Raw genomic sequence first — 20,977 nt, 5'->3', positions numbered from 1 at the left:
GTATTAGCGTCCCATCCATTTGACCTCATTTAACCTTAGTGACTTCCAGGAATGTCGTGCCTTCAAATACAGTCACATCGGGGTTTCTACATATGAATTTTGGAGAACACGATTCAGTCCATACCAGATGGGATCCATCTGATACAGAACTTCTCTCTGACAAAAGTGGGAAGTTTCAAAGATTAGTAAATTCTCTTCTGTATGCCTTGTTAAATAACACTCTAAATTTAAAAAGGCTAACTACCAATCAAAATATGTTTATAAAAATATTATGTTGCCTTGGGCCGACTGTTAATTCTGCCCTAATTCATCTTTAGTCAAAGCACAGAAAATTATTGATTTGTATTGATTCTGACGCAAATGTAAATGGACAACAGCAATGACAGATTTATACATTTAAGTAGAAATTATGCATTAAGTAGGGGTAGTGCTGCTATCTTTCAAGTTTTATAATTTTGTCAGAAAAGGTCATGGTATGAAGTCATACTTCCCTTTTATGAATAATGCATTCTCCCCACATTAGGGAGTCATGTTTACTCCTTTTAAAAGCATCATGTATAGGGAAATTCCTCTCTTTGAGCGTGTCAATTCAAGGTAATCTGTAATTTAATAGATATTTCAACATTTTTTAATAAACATATTTTTCCCAATAAATCAAAGAACCAAATAACTAAAGAGCCTGAAAACAAACAACCTAGAAAATATTTATTTTAAAGGCAAGTGCATTTGCATGTGTACTTCTCAAGTATATTTAATAACAACAAAATGATATTTAAATGCACTAACAATGCTTGTTAATAATTTTTTTTTGTAGAAAAGTCAGTAAAGTGAATGTTTTACAGAGTGTCTGGTTTGTAATTCCAGTGGCTGGGGCAATTTTCTAGTAACAAAAAATTATTTTAAAAATAACATTAAATACTATAAACATATACACATAAAGTCATAAAAGGAAAGAACAAAATTATTCATAAACCCATCATCCAGGTAATCCATATTGATTTGCTAAAATGAAAAAGTCCATATAATTAGAATATTTAACAAATAATAAGTAAAATCATCTCTATCAAAACCTGCACCGATTTTCTCTTCCAGCCATGGCCACTTTAAGTATTTCTTGTGTTATCATGCATTTTGTTATACATAGGAATGTATCAATTTGAACTGAACAAAATTGCTAATTGTTGACCATCAATTTTATGTTACTCAAACTAACATATGTAAATTTATATATATAAATTATTTAATAATATAGTTCTTTCTACATTAGAAAATATAGTTCTGTATTTAGATTAAAATTTATTATGCAGCTATAATAGATTTAAGATGACTGATGCCCTTTTGATGAAAATTTATGTTCTTTTTTGCTGTTGCAATCTTTGTAGATGTAACTTTCTATGTGTATACATATATATTTATAGTTAAATACCTAATAGTAAAACTGTTGTATTAAAAGGTTCACATTTAAAATTTTTATAAAAACAAATTACTCTTCAAAATTGCTATAGTAGTTTACGCTACAACAAACCCATGAAAATGTTCCCCCACTGCGCACACACAACTTTGACAGAACCAGATATTACTTATGATTGACAAAGCTAAATATATTGTTTCTTATAAGTTATAAGTGAGATTGAACATTTTTTCATTTGTATTCATTTATTTATTTGTGTTTCTCTTTCTCTTTTAGCATATCACCCATTTATATACTTTGCTCCTTTTTATTTTCTTAATTTGTATAATATTAATTTTCATAACTCCATGTAAACTCCTTGTAAGGCAATTAGTGCTTTATTTGTCATTTATCTTATTTTATTTTTGATTTTGTTTTTACCACTGAATTCACAGGTACATTTATAGAGATTTTCTTTTAAAAATCTTCATTTGTTTTTACATCCAAATCTTTTTTTGTTTTAATGTAGCAGTGAGGTTGACATTTGGCTTTCTATTTCTTTCTCAAAAGTCTGTTGTTGCTATTGTAAATGACCCATCCCATCATTCTTGTTAACCCAGACCTCACCGAATTCTCTCATTGTTCTACATAGATTCTTTTAACTTGATAATCTCAGGTTTTCCAAATAAACAAGTACATCTCAAGTAATAATAATTGTGGCAGATTAAACTGACAGTATAGAAAAAAGAAGTTTAAAAATTTGTATAAAACCATGATAATGATTGAATTCTCTAGGGAAGATAATTTATAAAAGGCATAGGTCTAATGATTAGCCTTTGAAAAATACCAAATATCGGTTTAGATTTAATATTGAAATATAAAACAAAGTGGAATTTTCTCTCATAGGGGTAAGAAGTAAACCATGAGTGTATATTGCCATGTAAGTCAAGGAACTTAAGAAAGTGAAAACTGAGTCAAAAAAAGTAAAACTGGCAAAAAAAAGCAACTTGGGTTCAGTTACATACACAAAATTAACATTAGCAAAGATCAACAAGGGAATGGTATGAGTAAAGCATGTCTGAGTTTATAGATTATTCTACCTAGAAGGTTTAGGTTAAAAATAAAACACAGTCCAAACTGTCTTTGAGTCAAACAAGGATGTGAAAATTAGCTGAATGTAAATAAATATTCTAACACAGTGCAAAAATATCAATGTTACTTAGTAATCATCCACAGAGAAAAATAACACAAAGTCGAGAGAGAACATTTGAAGTATTGCAAATGGGGATTTAGGAAAAATTAAAGGCAAAATTTAAACATAGAGAAGCTTTACTAACATAGAGGAGTATGTCATTAACCTAAACCTATGTATATAAAATTATTCCTCAGAAATACAATTTTTAAAACATAAAATTACAAAGATTAAGGACATCGAGTTTATTATCTGTTAGGTATCTTACATATATTTGTAGGCTGATGAATAATTGATTTTGATAGAATTCCTTTTATTAATAAATACATTCAGGTACCTAAACCTGTCAGGACATTTTTGTATTTTTTTGTGTGGCAGTAATGGGCTTTGTTTCTTTCTAATGTGTGTGTGTGTGCATCAGCAAATAAAAATTCAATATGAATATGTCCTGAAAAAGGTGTTTTGAAAAATTTATTTTCCAAAATAACAAAGAATTTGTCTTTTATCCCAAGTAAACTTAAAAATTAATGATGGCTTTCAAGTAATTGTGGCAAAGCAAATTTAAATGTTTTTCTTTTTTTGTAATTTTTGAATAAATAATTTAAATTTTTCTATATTTTACTTTGATTGAATTAAAACTGTTGCCTTTTTTTTCTCTCTATTCTTGAACATTTCAAAGTAACTGAACAAACATATCTCATTAGTCTTCCCCTGAGCTATAATCATTTATTCAATTCTATTTGTACTTAAATACAAAAGAATTCAACGTAACAGAGATATGTAGCAAGAACAAGGGCCACTGTATTTTAAAAATTATTTTTCCCAAAATTTCACTGACATTTAATTAGATGAAGAAGAAAACCAGACAATAAAGAACTTGGTATCATTATTCCTTCCAGTTGGCAATATTTACCATAAACTTAAGCTTTTTCTTGAATGGAAGTCACCATAGATCAATATATATTCCTCATTTGAGGAGAACACTTGATCTTGTTACAGGGAACATTGATATATCCAGTATAAGAACCTTTACCTCTTATAATTTTATAACTGAAAATAAAATATACTACATTTACTCTTGAGTGTGTCTTTATATCAAGTTTTTTAATGTAAAATGACTCTATTTTTGGTCTTCATAATAGTCATAATGTTGGAGTTTTACCAGGTAATAGGATGCTCACCCCCCTCTCGTTGAGGCTGCAGCTTTCATGAGGACAGACAGATATGTTGCAGACCTACTAGAGTCAGACTTAACTTTGGAGTTCCTAAGAACTTTTCAATTGAGAAACTGTATTTCTCAAAATAATGCAACATTCATCTTTTCTCCAAAGCAAATTTAGATATTAATGGTGGCTTTCAGAAAGTGATGACAAAAAAATTGGGCTTTACTCTTTAGAGGAATAGTTCAGCTTAAAAAGAGTTCCCTTTATTTTGTGAGAAATGTTGAAAACACGTTGCCCTGATTGATAATCTCCTTGGGCCTTCTAGGAATTAATATGCAAGTTCAGTTTTTCATTGACAAGGGATTTTGCACTTTTCATGTTAAGTGTATCCGTTATTTTTATGCATGTGATGTTAATATTACAACACTTTGTGTTCCCTACTACGAGAAATGGTTCAGTGTTGGGCTCTTTCATATCTGCCTTTGATCTTTATCTTAAAGAGCTCCTTGTAGCAGAAGCTTAATAATTTAGAGCCATAACCTTAACAAAAATCAGGAAGAAAACTAAAATGAGAAGAGAAGATAAAAGGGCGAAATTAAGTAAGTGTAGAATTATATATTTTTCTTAATAAGCTCTCAGGAGTTCTTGGTTGAGGAGATTATGCTGGGAGTGTTAGGAGACTTGTAGATGGTATTCCTGCAGTTCATAAACTTCATAGAAAGCAGAGGCTGGTCACTGCAGAACTGGGCCACAGATGCCAACGAGTGGATGTGGGAAGTACAGATAATGGGGACTAGGAAGGGGGGGAAATTCTGCATTCCAGGAGTGTTGAACTGTCCAAATACTTTCTGACAGCTCCTATTCACTGATGTCCAAACTGAAATCCTAGTTGCTCTTATCTACAATGAACAAATGGGAGATATTGGTAGTAAAAACATGAAGGGAATTATCCAAACCATGATGTGAGGCCTGGATGGCTGCTCCAAAGTAGATTTTGAAATTCCATAGAATAATCTTTCAACTCAAACATGTAACAGGAAGAATAACTCAGCCTTGAGAATGGAATGCAAAATAAATACTTGGATTATCTGGATTAATTACAAAGTTTGTTTGTTTAATAATGGATAAAATTGAAAAAATGGAACAGGGAAAGGAAGTAGAATTATGTAATATAATGTATCTGCAGTTATTCAGTAATGCGATGACTCTATTTTTTATATTTATCAACAATTGAAGCTAATAACCTTTATTTTTAAAAAATATTTTATATTATTGACATTATCCCTTTGAATAGCTTGTCTCTAAAGAAATGATCAACTAAAGTAAATTACTTCTCTATGACACTTTCAGCTGTTCGTGTTAACAATCTGAATTTTGCATTCAAATTTATACTGGCAACCCACATCCTTTCAATAATGCATATAAGTTAATCATATTTCCCAGAAATCAATCCTTATTCTTGAAAATAGGAAGATATTAAAAGTTAATTTATAACATCATAAAGTAATTCCTCTCATACACTGAAAAGAGAATAAAGAACTGGGACAAGATGAAATTTCTTAAAATCATATCCTTCTATCAAATACCCTTTAAGCACTAATTTTACCCCAGGTAGTTTTTGAGGTTTTATGAAATATAAACAAGTTGCAGTTCTTACTCTTAAAGAATATTGCCTATGACTTAGCTCCGATTCTCATTTTTTCTTACCTTGATTGTTTACAATAATTATCTGTTCTTTCTTGATCCTGTTCTTTCTCTCTTATGGCTACCTGAGTTCCCATGTCACACACTGCTCAAAACTTTTGTTTCCCCTTGCCCAAGACTGTTTAACATGTAATCTAAGAATTTCTAATATGTAACTCCAGTTGGCCTTTCTAGCTTTATCTTTACCAACATCCCTCCCATGTACACTACACACCTACAAAACCAAAACACTCATTCTATGAGAACTTTGTGATATTGTAGCAATTCCCTTGACCCAATATGCTTTTATCCACTTACAAATATCTTCTTGTCCATCAAATGTAAATTGAAATCCAACCTCTTCCAAGAAAGGTTTCCTTCATTTCTTGTTACCTTGAAGGAAATAGTTTCTATTCTGTGTTCCAACACCAGGTACTATATTATGGTATTATTTCATTCTCCTCTTTCATCATATTTAATTGCTCACTTGTCTTTCCCTTGCCTTGAAACTATTTCAATTGTTATTTCTTTTTCTGGTATGAATGTTTTCCTTTGAGGACCACTTCAAATCCTTTTTGCAAGGATAAAGATATTATGTCAATGAATAAATGCCTTCCCTCTAGGTTGGACATTACATAAAGGCAGGACTACATTGTAATGACCTTTGCCACAATCAATACATACATAATAATTGGATTGAAGGCAACATAAATTGAATTGTTTCCAATAACAATTATATGGACAATGCTTTGGAAAGAATTTTTTTTTCAGAAAGAATTTTTATGAAGGGGGAAACCAGAAGTTTGCTACCCAAATTAGTTCTAAGAGTAAGAAAACTTTGAATAATGAGTCACTTTGTAAGTTTCATATTTTGTTGGCTTTAATTTGTATTTCAAATTATGAAAGGACAGAAAGTTATGAGAGCAAAAATAATTTCTGATACAATAAAACATTATCAAAGCAAATGTTTATAAATAATCATGGGTTATTTAATCTTAGATATTTTTGTTTGAATACTACTGGTTTGGCTAATGAATGTGAAGTTATTAGAGAGAAAATAAGGAAGCACAATTGTACATCAGACAGGAAATGCCAGAATGAGAGTGACTTGTGGTTTAATGAAATGTCCTAAACACACTTATGACAAGGATGCTTGCCTGGAGGGCAATTTCTTCATGAAAATAATATTTAAATATATCTATATTACTTCATTCATTTTTATAGGTAATTATAAGTCATTCATCTATATATTTTTAAATACACCTTGAACCTATTAATTTTTTCAACTGTATTACAACTTTAACAGATTTCCAATACTTATTCAAGTCAATCAAATTCAATAATATTTACCAAGTGCGTATGATAAACCAGTTTCTATACTGAGCAATGTTATACAAAGACACAATAGCAGCCTCTGTTTTAAGAAAGTTGATTAACATAAACACTGTTATAAAATAGTGTAATGGAACAGTGGTAATTTTACACCAAAAAAATATCATAGGACCCTTAAAAAGAAGCACTTAACCTGGGCTAGTGTGAGTAGAGATGGTTTTCAGGTCAAACTAAAAACTGTTAGAAAAATTGAAGTAACCTTAGGCAGTAAGAAAAGAGAAAAGATGGAAGTAATGGGAATTTCAAGCAGAGGAAATAATGTTAAAAGCAGAGCGAAGCATGAATCAGCAGAGCTGGAAACTATTGACAGTTCAGGGCTTCTGGAAGATAAACCATTCTCACACTAGCATCAAAGTATTGACCAGTATTTCTAATGTCTTAGAACTTGGTGACTAAACTATGGTCACTGTTCCTTTTGAGTTAGACATCTTTAAAAAAATCTGATGGACCTTGAGAATATTATGCTAAATGAAATAAGTCAGCCAGAAAAATCTAAGAACCATATGATTTCACTGATAATGTGAGATATAAAACTGAAACTGGTGGATACAAAGAGAAGTGTGGTGGTTGCCAGAAGGAAGGGGTCAGGGGTGAAGGAGGTCTTAATATATGGTGATGAGAGAAGATTTGACTTTGGGTGGTGGGCACACTGTGTGATATACAGAACTTGTAACATAGAAACCCACACCTGAAACTTATATGATCATATGAACCAATGTCACTCCAATAAATTTAATAAAAAATCTGATCTTTTAGAATAACAGTCATAGTAAGTATAATGATAATAACATATATAATAGAATTTATAATAAGCTATATAGATTCTATTACATATAACTCATAATTATGTATAACATATATATAATACATAATAACACATATTGAAGGCTTATGTGCCAGACATTGCACCATAAGACTGGATGACAATCTGTCATCCAATTTTATCTTGACAAAATCATTTGAAATAGTGTTACCAACTCCATTTTACAGAATGAAGAAGTAAAATTAAAGAAATAAACTTACTTGGTCCAAGTTCTTATTGTTGCCAAGTATTGGACTCCAGATCATTTCTCATGACTTTGCTGAACAGTTGAAGTTCCTCTGAATCACCTTGAGGTGATAACCTTTCACTAATTGCATTTTCAAGCAGAGAAATCTTTAAGTGATGAGTTTTCAGTTCTGCGGAATCACTTGCCATTTGCTCTGTTCTCCAGAGTGATGTGGATTTTTCTATGGAAAAAATAGCAGCCCCAATTGTCACTGATTTTCTTTGAGAAATAATTATTTTTCTCTCCAAAGCTCTTTAAAACTCTCTATCCCAGTTTTTATCACTTTGTATATTACCATTATCCATTCAATCATTCAGGGCTAGATTATGGTTATTATATTTTAAAATCGGTATTCTTTTCCTTCTTTGAACTGCCAAGTTTCTCTCCAAAAATGGATGCACTTTTTCTGCCTTTTAAAGGAGATGTTGTGCTTAGTACTAAGACAATACTGTTACTTGCTAACCTTAATTAAATTAACTTTCTATTCTGAAATTACCCCATATCAGATTTCTACCTTGAGCTCAGACAAAACTAGTATTAATTTGTATCGTTCTTAACTTGTTTTTCCACTTTTAGAAACTTTGAAATTTCTGACACTTAAAGAGAGAACTATGTCAAGAACTTTAGCAAATTTCCTTCTATATGTTACAATTAAATCCCACACAGTCCCACCCACAATTCCTTTTTTTCAAGTCTCAATCTTCTTTTATTGAGTCCAAAATATTTATTATATGTGTCACCTTTACCTTATGCTGCAGGTTTGTATTATTTCATAAGGTATTTTGATTTTGAAACTTGAAGGAAATTTATTTTTATTGTTATGAAAAAATTTATAATTGTCTTTAAATGTTTGACACAAATCGTGGCATCATGCTGTAATAAAAGCTTAGTTGATCTTAAACATATCCAACTTTCTATTTATCCCTGACCCAAACCCTTCATATATGTCATCAAATCTGTCTCTTTTGACTAGGAGCTCTTAAATGCTAGTATGAAAATAATCACTTGAAGACAGTTAAAATGAAAATTATCTGGCTGCAACCTTAGATGCCTAAGAACATCTGTAACAAACTTCATTATATAATACTAACGGATAGGGGTCCTCAGGCACGCTTAAGAATCACTGCATGAAATTGATACAAAAGCTCACATGTAATTTATTTTTAAATAGTTTTTTTGGGGGGAGAATTTATGTAAGAATACAATGGAATGATTTTTAGTAAATGCATTAAGTTGTGTAACTGTTATCACAGTCTAACTTTAGGATATATCCATTAGTTCTAAAAATTTTCTTATGTCCTTTTACTGTTTGCAGTTTGCTTTCTGTCTGAATATATTGGCCTTTTCTGGAAATTTCATATAAATGGAATCATTCACTATGTGGCCCTTTTTACCTGGCTTCTTTTACTTAGCATAATAATTTGAGATCTATTTGTGCTATTGTATGTATCTGTAGTTTGTTCATTTTCATTGATGAATAGTATTTCATTGTGTAGATTTTTAGTTTAAAAACATCTATTCACCAGGAGACAGACAGTTGAATTGTTTTAAGTTTTTGGCCATTATGAATAATACTGTGAAGACTAATGTATGGGTCTATGTGGACATTATTGTTTTTATTTTTCTTGGATATTTTCAAATAATTGATTTTAAAGACCAGCTGTCCAACATTCAAATATTTTATTTCCATAATCAAAATTATATTAAAATCATTTTTATTCCTCAAAGAGCTGATTTACATATATTGCTTATGTTACAGTTTATGTACACAGTTTATAAATCATGTGCCAAAAATCAGTAGTTGACTAAAATAAACTTCATGCCTCCTTCCTCCTTAAGTAACAGAAGTTTTTACTGGATACATCGTCACAGAATCAAAAGACTTCCCAAATTCCATTGCAGTGTGGCCATGCGATTAAATCCCAGTCAAAGAGTTGTAAGTAGATTTTGTTTGTAATTTGTTTGAAAAATGGGACAGGCTTCCTAGAGAAAGTTTAGTTAACCTTGGAGGGACAGCTACTTGAGATTATACTTTTTACACTTCTTTCAGTCTTCAATGATAGTATAATATCTGGGACTCCCCCAGACATCTTGGGCTAGAGTAACCTAGAAGATAGATTCCACATACTTGGTAGAAGAAAAAATAGAAATTGGGTCCCTGCCAAGACAGAACAGCCCACAAGCACACCCTCACTTCTGACACCAGTTGCAAATTCAGGAGTCTCAAAGGCCACCCTTAGGTTTGATCATTTGCTAGAAGGACTCGAAGACCTCATTGAAAGCTCATGGTTATGGTATATTACAGTTAAATACAGATTAAAATCAGCCAAGGGAAGAGGCACATAAGACAGAGCTCAGGAAACCTTCAAACAGAGCATCTAGCTTCCAGCTGCCAGGTTTTGTACTCTCCTGATGGAGTTGTAGACTGCATCAATTTCTCAGCAATGATATGTGATAGTATTCACAGAGTATTGCCAACCAGGAAGCTCACCAGAGCCTTGGTGGCCAGGGTCTTTACAGGGACTCAGTCATGTAAACCCGTTGAACACCCACCCACGTGACTGACTTCAGTCTCCAGCTCTTCTGGAAGTCCATTGATACCACATGACCCAAAGCACCCATCCTGAATCACCTTGTTATTTACACCTGGTCTGGTCCAAGGTCCCTAACCTAAATCACATTCTTGGTGTGGCACAGAGCTCTCACCCTAAATCACATTATTACATATGATTAAAAGAAGGCCCTAAAGTAAACAAAGACGTTTTTATCAGGCAAGGCATTCTAAGGGCTTTGAAATTACCTCCCAGGGGTCAAAGAAAAAGGCCAGACCCTTCTTTGGGTAAAGTTAAATTCTTTACTACAGAGCCTGTCTGCTACAGAGACTTTACAACAGTCTCTGATGACTGCACGAAGCTGCAATAACATATTTTGACTGCCTATCTCCAGGCTTTCTTTACATGAAAAGTTTTCATCTTATTTGTGCCACTTTTGTAAAACAGAGTTTTTTGCTATGTTCAGCCAAACATCATCTTACATAACCAACATGGGTACATGTAATACGGGTACATAACAGAATAGAATACATTTTATAGCTTTTTCCTGACAATATATAAAATACTTAAGAAGAAAGAATGATTAGCATATAAAAAAACTGGTTTATCAAAAGATATGCAACTGTTGTGATAGCATGAAATTATGTAATTATAGGGCAGTATCTAAATGTAAAAATGTTATGAAAAGAAACAACTTGATACAGAATGGGTAATTACTTTATAGAAGGAAGATATAAAATGATGTTTTGTCAATGTATGTCAAAATATCAATGACATAAGCATAGGGACTATTATTTTATTAAATTTTATAATTTTCTTACTTTATTTCAGATAACCTGCTTTTGATACAGGATAGACATTTATTCCTTAGATACTTTATAATCAAAATTTAGCACAAATATCTCAAAAATGTCAAGTTCATTTACAGATTACTTTTGCATTATTATGAATAACATAACAGGATTTACATGATCATCCATAAACTTTTAATTTAGAACTTACTTTCCAAGGTGAATTGAGATGAAGCAAGAGGGAAAAAGTAATAATACATGCTGCATCGTAGTCTCCCTGACTTTCATGTCTTTAGAATTTTTCTCCTAAAAGTTGAAGATTATGACTCAGCTAATGTCAAATTTGGCTTTTATATGAAGGTTTTCTCCCTATATTTATATTATAACTTTCATAAGTATAAAATTAGTATTTTTCTTATTAAATAAAAATAGTTTAAAAATTTTCAAAACATTTATGTGGGAAAGGATTCTCAAATTTATTATATATTTTCATGACCTAGTAAACATTGAAAGTAGGTAAATATTTTCACTTTTTAAAGCAAATTTTTATTTTGTGATAATTTTAGACTTACAGAAAAATTGCAAAGAGAGTAAAAATAATTTCCATGTATCTCACATCTAGTATCCCTCATTTTAACATCTTATATTACTATGGTACATTTATCAGAACTAAAAAACAGTATTAGTACATTACTATTAAACAAAATCTGGACTTCATTTGAATTTCACCAATTTTTCCATTAATGTCCTGTTTCTTTTTCAGGATTCAATTCAAGGTACCACACTGCGTTTAATTCTTAAGTCTTCCCAATCTTTGCTGGCCTATGATGTTTTCTAAGTCTTCCCTTGTTTTTCAAAGCTTTGGCAGTTTTGAGGAGTCCTGTCTATGTGTCCTGTAGGATGGTCCTCAATTTGGGTTTCTCTGATGCTTTTCTTATGCTCATTCAGGCTTTGGGGGAAGAATAACACTGAGGTGAAATGCTTTTCTTGCCTCATCCCACTGGGAGCACATGCCATCCACATGTCACTGGTGACGCTAAGCCTCATCGTTGGCTGAGGTGGTGTTTGCTAGGATTCTCCCCACTAACACTGTTGTTTTCCTCTTTTTCCATTCAGCTCTTCGAAAGAGAGTCATTAAGCCCAGCCCACCCTCCTAGAGGGGGTGTATTTATAAAAATGATTTGTAATTCTTCTGTAAATTCCCACCCCCCATTTACTTATTCATTGTAAATATTTTCCTGATGAAAACATTTTTTCTTCATTATATGTATTAGGCAATATAAGTTTAGAATATTACACGATGTATCAGTCAGGATTCTCCAGGAAAATAGAACCAGTAGAATATATATTTATATGCATATACATACATGTATATACACACACACACACACACACACATACATATACACATACACATACATATACATAATGAGAAAAAGAAAGTGTTAGTTCAAGGAATTGGCTCACATGATTATGTGACTTGGCAAGTCTGAAATAGGACAGGCCAGCAGGCTGGAAGGAGTTGGGCAGCAATTGATGTTATCTTGAGGCAGAATTTCATCTTTGAGAAACCTTAGCTGTTGATTTTAAAGCCTTTCAGTTGATTGAATGAGGCTCACCCACATTATCAAAGGTAATCTCTACTTGAGGTCAGCTGATTGTAGATGTTAACCTCTTTGCAAAATACCTTCACAGCAACACCTAGATTGGTGTACAACTGTATAGCTGAATACTATATCAAGATGACTCGTAAAACACATCACACTTGCCAAGCCAGGTGTGGCTCAGCAGATGAGCATCTACCTAGGATCCAGGCGATCGGGGTTCGATTCCCTGTCAGGGCACATGCCCGGGTTGCGGACTCAATCCCCAGTTGGGGGTGTGTAGGAGGCAGCCGGTCAATGACTGCTCTCATCATTGATGTTTCTTTATCTCTCTCCCTCTCCTTCTCTTTTCCTCTCTGAAATCAATAAAAATATACAAAAAAAAAACACACAAAAGCAAAAAAACCACATCACACTTAGACAAAATTTGTGTTCGCACAGAGGAAGACATTGGTGCTAGTTTTTGTTTTGTTTCTTCCTTCTAAAGTAAACTTAACTCAACTTTATTTCCTATCATTTACCTACTTGAACAAATAACTCAATCAAAGGAAACACATAGAGCTGTATGACCCCTTGGGCAATTAAACTTTGATCATTTTCTGAAAAAGAAAAAGAATAATAAAGAAAGTCTAACATCAAAAGAAGAAACAAGTGGCCTAAGCCTAGATTCCCCCAAAGCAGAGCCTGAGACAGCAGCTGGTGTACAGTTTCTTAGGGAATGTTCCCTGAGAATGCAAGAGGAGGGACAGGTGAGTAAACGGAAGAAGAGCCCAGCCTGTGTCTCCTGAGTGGCCTGTGCTCTAGGCGATGTGCGTGTACTCTCACTAGGCTTCTGAGGAGGAGTATGAATTGTGTCTCAGGATTGACTTCCACTGCCCTTTGGTCTCGCGTGGCCACGCTGGCCAAACCCCCGTGAGCACCAACCGGCTGCCTAAGGGACTGGAGCAGGAGGTGAGAGGGCCTGTGCAGGCTCAGGCCGGGCGCTGTTCGACGGGGGCCAGGGAGGCTGGTTAAGCCTGTAAGAAGCGGGCAGCTGGGACGGAGGCTGGAGGGAGACGGGGTGACGGGTTAGGAAGAGCTGCACAAGAAGCATCCAGACATGCTCCTAGGTTGTGTGATCATGTTCAATAAAGTTATCCATTTCACTGTCAGTAGAAAATCTGATATTTTAAAATATTAAAATATCCTTTAACTTCTCACGAGCGAACGCATCCATTTCCTCATTAGTTTTGGTGGAGTCTTAGGTCCCAAATAGACACAAAATGACTGGAGAGATATTTTTTCAAATGTTAAAAAATAATTTTCTCTTAGGCATTTGAGGATCCACTATTTCAGCTTAAAGTAAGGCTGCCTGATTGAGTCTCCTGACTGCAGGGGCTCTCCCGTCCAACACATATTGCATTCTTCTGCCAGACACTTCTGCCTAGTCCATTCCTTTAGAACAAATCAATGCATCTTACTGCAGTTTTTGGTAACACGAGAACTAATTTTGAGCCTCAGCATACTGCTTTCATCATTTGGATAATTCCCAGATCTTATCCATCAGCTTGTAGTTCTCTTCACTCCCAGACATAAACTCTTTTATTTTTCTGATATCCCTGTTGGTAATGCTCATGGTCTGTTGAATCTCAATATGACAAAATTTCAAAACCATTTGCTTTAAAAATTAACTCCCCTTCCTTGGCTTGTCATTTTGTGTATGAGGCATCTGTCATGTATATATCCTCCATAAGTTTTCTTATTTAATTCAAAAAATTTAGAATATCAACAAACATTTCAACAAGCATTCTCCCTGAATCTCAAAAAACATCTTCTCTGACAAATAATACTATAAGTAAAAAGATCTTATCTTATAATAACCAATTAAGATAATTAAAATGAAGAGCCTTGGGTCAGTTTTAAATATTACTGCAAAAGTATAACCTATAGGCTCTACTTTCCTTATTTGTCCATCTCTTGTCAGGTAGGAAATTTTTTCCTTGATATATTTTTAATTATGTTTCCTGAATTATTTAAGATCTCACCAGAATAACTGCAAATGTTTCAGAGAAGTGCCAGAATTTTAGATAATTTCTGATTAATAAAGACAACAAAACCCATTGTGTACCCACCATGTCCCAAACTTGGGGCTAAGTATTTCACTACCTCACTCAGTCCACACCAAGCAAATCAACAGATTGTCCAACGACCTAGGTTGCCTCTGACCACAGAACCCGTTATGACAGTAAGATACATGGTTTGTCTGTCTCCACAATCAATGTGACAAACCTAATTTTGGAGTCATTTCAGAAGCTGGTGCCACTCTAACAATATTTTTCATTTTTGTCTGTCACACCTCACCTTCTCCACTCTAGCCCTGTACCTTTCTCACATCAAGGCTTCTGAGCTTTACAACTTTGACAAGAGTTTCTATAACTTTCTCACATCCTCAATGTCTCTCTTAATTTAAACACATAGTCTTCTTTCTTTTTATCATAGTGGGAAAATGTGCCTTACCCCCCATCACTGTTAAACTGTCATTCTACCATTTCTGTATTGCTTCTGTCCCTTCCGATACACTTCAATTTGAGTTCTTCACTTTCTCTCCTGTAAGCTTAATTGCTTTCTTTTCTAGTTCCTTCTCTACCCCATAAAAAGGTGATTAAATGCCTCCTGTTCTTCTTTTAATATTATTTTGAAGCCGATAATACTCCTTTAAAATTTTTTTGACTCTTTTTAGGGTTGGAATGGTGGCGAGAAGGAGACCAAGCCTTTGGATTGAGATACTGGTGGGCCCAGTTTGGCGGAACTGGTAAGGGCTGGGGTTGGGGAGGCCAGAACTGGCCAACGGCATAAAAACAAGTGGAGAGGGAAATTCTAGATTGAGGAGCTGGAATGGGCAAAGGAGGACTGGTTTTAGCAAGTGCAACAGATAATAAAGTCATTAACCTTTACTAGCCGAGAGAGAAAGTGGGCATAGTTACCAGAGAGCTTTAAATTCTATCCATGGGGGTGGGGTTAAATTCAAACATCTGGAATTCAAAAACTCAAAATATTGAGCTGGAAAGATCAGAAAAACTTTACACCTAAATTGATACTGGATTGGTCATCCTTATTGAATAGTATAATTTTGTGGGAGAAGATCAACGAAAAGTACTTAAATTCACATTCCTGAAACTTAGAAAATCTCTAAAGTTCTCAGAAAAAAAATGCTAATCAAAGATCAGTTTTATGGGTTATTTTTAAAATTAAAATTCTAGGGGCATGCACACTAAAATGTGGAAATTATTTCAGGTTGTGATGCATTTAAACGTACTAATTTGTATAAATCATTTATGCATTCAAATTGTTGACCTTTTGTGACTAGATCAACAATCTCAAGGTGATCTTTAAATATCAGATTCATTTTCTGGATACTGATGTCAGTGTCTCTCCCTGATGCGAATACAGAAGGAACACAGCATTTAAATATCTGATTAAGAAATGAAAATATCAACATAAGTGATGGACTCACCTACTCACTGTTAGACTCACCAGGAATGTCCTCCTGTCTCTGATCTGGAACCCTGTAGGAATTTCCCTTTTTATCAGTTGCAACTTATTACTGTATTATTTATTGAGCACCTAAAAAATGCTAGTACTATTAATCCAGCAGTAATGCAGCACTTGGAGAAATTATATTCTAGTGTGTAGAAACTGACAATAAGTTAGTGAGTATATAAGCAAATAAATACATAAGTAAAAGAGGGAAGGAAGGGAGGAAGGAAGGAAGGAAGGAAGGAAGGAAGGAAGGAAGGAAGGAAGGAAGGAAGGAAGGAAGGAAGGAAAGAAGGAAGGAAGGAAGGAGAAAGAGAGAGAGAGAGAGAGAGAGAGAGAGAGAGAGAGAGAGAGAAAGAGAGAAAGAGAAAAGAAAAAAGAAAGAAAAGAAAAAAAAAAGAAAAGAAAAGAAAAGAAGAAAAGAAAAGAAAAGAAAAGAAAAGAAAAGAAAAGAAAGTAAAGGGTGTAATTTCTGATTATGGAAGCTGCTATGGAGGAAATAATTACGGTACTGTGATAGAGAAAAATGTAGAGAGGAAAGTCAACATTGAGTGGTTAGCAAAGACCTTTCTGAAGACATGATTTTTGAGACAAGACCTGAAGAATAAAAGAGGTAACCACTCTGAGAACCAAGTGAAGAGTATCTCAGGCAGAGAAAATGAGGATTAAAAGCTAAAGCTATAAAATTCTTAGAAAAAAATCATACAAATAAGACTGCATGTCCTTGGATTTGGCATACAAAATGGGAGAAAATATTTGGAAATCATATGCCTTATAAAAAACTTGTATGTAGAATACATAAAGTGCCCTAACAAGTCAATAATAAAAAGACAGACAAAATAATTAAAAAATGGATAAAAGATCTAAATAGGCATTTCTGCAAAGACAGTATATAAAAAATAAGTAAGCATATGCAAAGGTGCTTAGCATCATTAGTCAAGGAAATGTAAATCAAAAAGCCACAATGAGATGCTACTTCACATGCAGTAGGATAGCTATAATAAATTTTTAAAAAGTCAGATAATAACAGTTGGCAAGGTTATGGGGATACTGAAACTCTCACACACTGCTTTGGGAATGAAAAATGGTGCAGACACGTTGGAAAAGAGAGTGACAGTAGTAACTCAATTAAACATATAGTTACCATGGAACCCAGCAATCCCACAACCCCACATTATTCATAACAGCCAAATGGTAGAAACAAACACGTGTGCATGTTAGAGGGAGAGAGAATGAGAGTGAGGGACACACACATAGAGACAAAGAGGCAGAGAAAGATGCACACACACACACACACACACACACACACACACACACACACACGGGGTGGGGAGAGGGAGAGAGAGAAAGAGAGAAACACTGACTCCCTGGATCACGGGGTGGAGGGGAGAGAAGAAGTTGCTGAGGAACAACTCTGCCTGGAGGATTAAAGGAAAAAGAAAGTGAGACAGTCTCTTCCCCAAGGTAAGAGAGAGAACGGTACTCTAAAGGGTTTGGAAAAATTAAAATTTGGGTAATTTAAGTAATATTATATCATGAACTATACTTAGACAAAATTATCTTATAATTTTAACTCCTCTGGTCCTGATTCCAAAAAAGAGATGATACAAAGGCATTGGTCATAGGAGAATAGAAGGCATCCAAAGACAAATCATGACAGTCATTTCCAACCTGGGGAAGAAATGTGGTGTTGAAATGAGGGTGAGACTTTATAAATGTACAATTCTTAACTCCCTCCCTCGGCCATGGGGAGCCTGGCATATATCTTAGATGTAAAGGATGGCTGAGCATATATATTAACAGATTTTACTGCATTGCCAGGCTTCTATTATCAATATATATGATGCATAGTATCAAGAGTGGAAATAAATATAATGTAAACTTTTGTTAGTAGAAGATCTGCATTAATTTTTGTGGGGCATGTATAAGAGTATGGGCATTGTAATATTAAATCAACATTAGCTACAAAGAGATGATGAGGTTTCCACGAGAAAATAAATCATAATAATGCCTTGCATTTGTATTACACTTGAATGATTACCACATGCAATCACATAGCTGAGCTCATTTCATTTTCACAACAGCCCTGTAATCTAGGCAAAATAGCTATTACACTATTTTAACATTTTTGCAAGTCAGGATAATTCATGTGTCAAAGTTTACAAAGTAAATAAGCAAGAACTTATTGAGTACACATCTAGCGCTCTGTCTGCCATACCACAGCTGCTCCCCATAGCAGGAAGGCCGGGAATGGAGGGAGCTGTGTGCTACATCCATTCCTGGGCTAGCAAGAGCCCCCACCTTCATTACAACTGGCAGTTTCTGCTTTCATATCTTAGGGTTTTATTAAGGCAATAACCTAAAGAAGAATGCCCTAGGACAAATTCCAATAAATCCAGATACATGACCAGAATCTTATCAAAGCAGTGGAATTCCTAATGTCTTATTTAATTCCTGAAGTCCACAAATACAGTTATCTTTAAACCACTGGAACAGAGTTCTAATGTCAAAATTCAGCCTTGATATTAGGCTTTCTGGGACTTAACAAGACTTACTGAGATTATGAAACTGTCAATGATATATTGAAGTTTAGGGAAAGCTTCATAGTAGTTATTAGTTCTTAGTAATTAGTAATTAGTAATTAGTTCTTCAAGTAATTAGTTAATTTGTGTGTGTATATAAAACCTTTGTTGTTCTTTCACAGTTGAATATAAATAAAAATATAAGCACTCAACTGTAAGCTTAATAAGTAGATTATAATCAATAAATAAATGACAATCTAAAGGCACTATCATAATTTCTAAATCTGTTATTGAAACAAGTAAACTATATTAATTACATTTTTATAATTTACCACTATAAGTCTTTTCTCCAAGCGAATTGTAGCAAGCAATATGAATTGACTTTTTTCACTGGGTCATTTGATATCATAAATTAAAATTTTATTTTAGCATTATATTTTATGATTGGCTAAATAGTTATAACGGAAACCAAGAACTTTTAGAAGGATATGGGCTTATTAAATTAATTCCTTTAAATTGGAATGCTTGTCTTTGATATACTACAGGAAACATTTTGCTAATGTATGCACAAAATAAATAGAGATAAAGTGCAGATACTCACTGATATAGTTCAAAGCTCTGGTGGCTTAATGCTGAGATACTGAGTGTAATTCCAGGAAAGGAGCTTGGCATTGCCTCTCTCGCTGCTTGGGGGGAAGCTGCCTCTATGATGATTCCTGCAAAACAAATGATCCCTCAATGCTATTTTCGCTTTTCACCTTTTTCGTAAAAGTGAAAATACTTTTTGGATTTTTTTTTGGTTAGCGAAAACAGGTGCTAATTAGGTTTTTCTTAAAAATTAACTGGGGTAAAGTGAACTTTTGAAAAGCAAGGGATACCTGGTTTCTTGTCTCAGCACTGAACACATGCCTGGCCCATAGGAGCATTGGATAAACATTTAATACATTGAATTGAAGGCAATGCATTACCACATTCAAGAGATTTAAGGTATGCCTTTAGATTATAAACATTATGAAATTCCAACTAAATAAATTCCAATAAATCCAGAAACAAAATCAAAAAATAAATAATCATTACTGGTTAGCAATATAATATAATAACTATATATTCATGCAAATCTTTTCCTTTCTTTTAAAGCCATAATTTGAAAATCACCTTGTAAATGGTAAAATCCTATTAAAAAGTTAGGTTTCATTCAACTTTTATGTATTTTTTCCCCCAGTGAACAGTGTGTTTCTTAACACTGAGAACTGTGACTGATCTGTGGGTGCAGGTTAGGCTTCTTTGGGCCAAGAGCTTATAGCAAAATGTATTTCCCTTCACAGATCACCCTATAGAATAAATGTGCATATGAACTGCACATTAGACTACAATTCTAAGAAGTCAGGCATTGATATTTGGCACCATCATATACCCAAGACCTTATATATATTTGACATATAAAAGGCAATAGACAAATACTTATAGAATATAAAGATTATAAAAATATTAATATAGATAATTTTGCAGTTTATGTCATCTTCTATAATAGTATATATCACAGGTAAATCACTCATTATAACATTTATTGAATCATTATTCTGTGTAGAAAATTAAATCCTACACTTGGAAACAAAACAAAAGAAATATTTTACAATGACATTAAAATAAAGCATGTGGAATTACTTAAAAGACTGAACAGATGTTTTGGCACTTGCTAAACATAATGTAAATAGATTATTTTTCTTTTCTTTAATTGAAATATAATTGGCATACAATATCCTATTAGTTTCAGGTGTACAACATAATAATTCAATATTTATATACATTAAGAAATGATCACCACAATAAGTCTAGTTACCATCTGTCACCATACAAAGTTACTACAATATTATTGACTATATTCCCTAAGGTGTACATTACATTCTCATGGCTTATTTATTTTTTAACTGAAAGTTTGTACATCTTAATCCCCTTCACCTATTTCAACTCAACTCTTAGCCCCTCTGGCCACCAGTTTGTTTTTTGTATCTATGAATCTGTTTCTGTTTAGTTTGTTTGTTTGTTTTGTTTTTTAAGTTCCACATATAAGTGAAATCATATGCTACTTGTCTTCCTCTTTCTGACTTATTCCATTAGCATAA

The sequence above is a fragment of the Miniopterus schreibersii genome (genome assembly GCF_964146895.1).
Source record: "Miniopterus schreibersii genome assembly, chromosome: 6".
Lineage (NCBI taxonomy): Eukaryota > Metazoa > Chordata > Mammalia > Chiroptera > Miniopteridae > Miniopterus > Miniopterus schreibersii.
Note: the sequence above shows the minus strand (reverse complement) of the source record.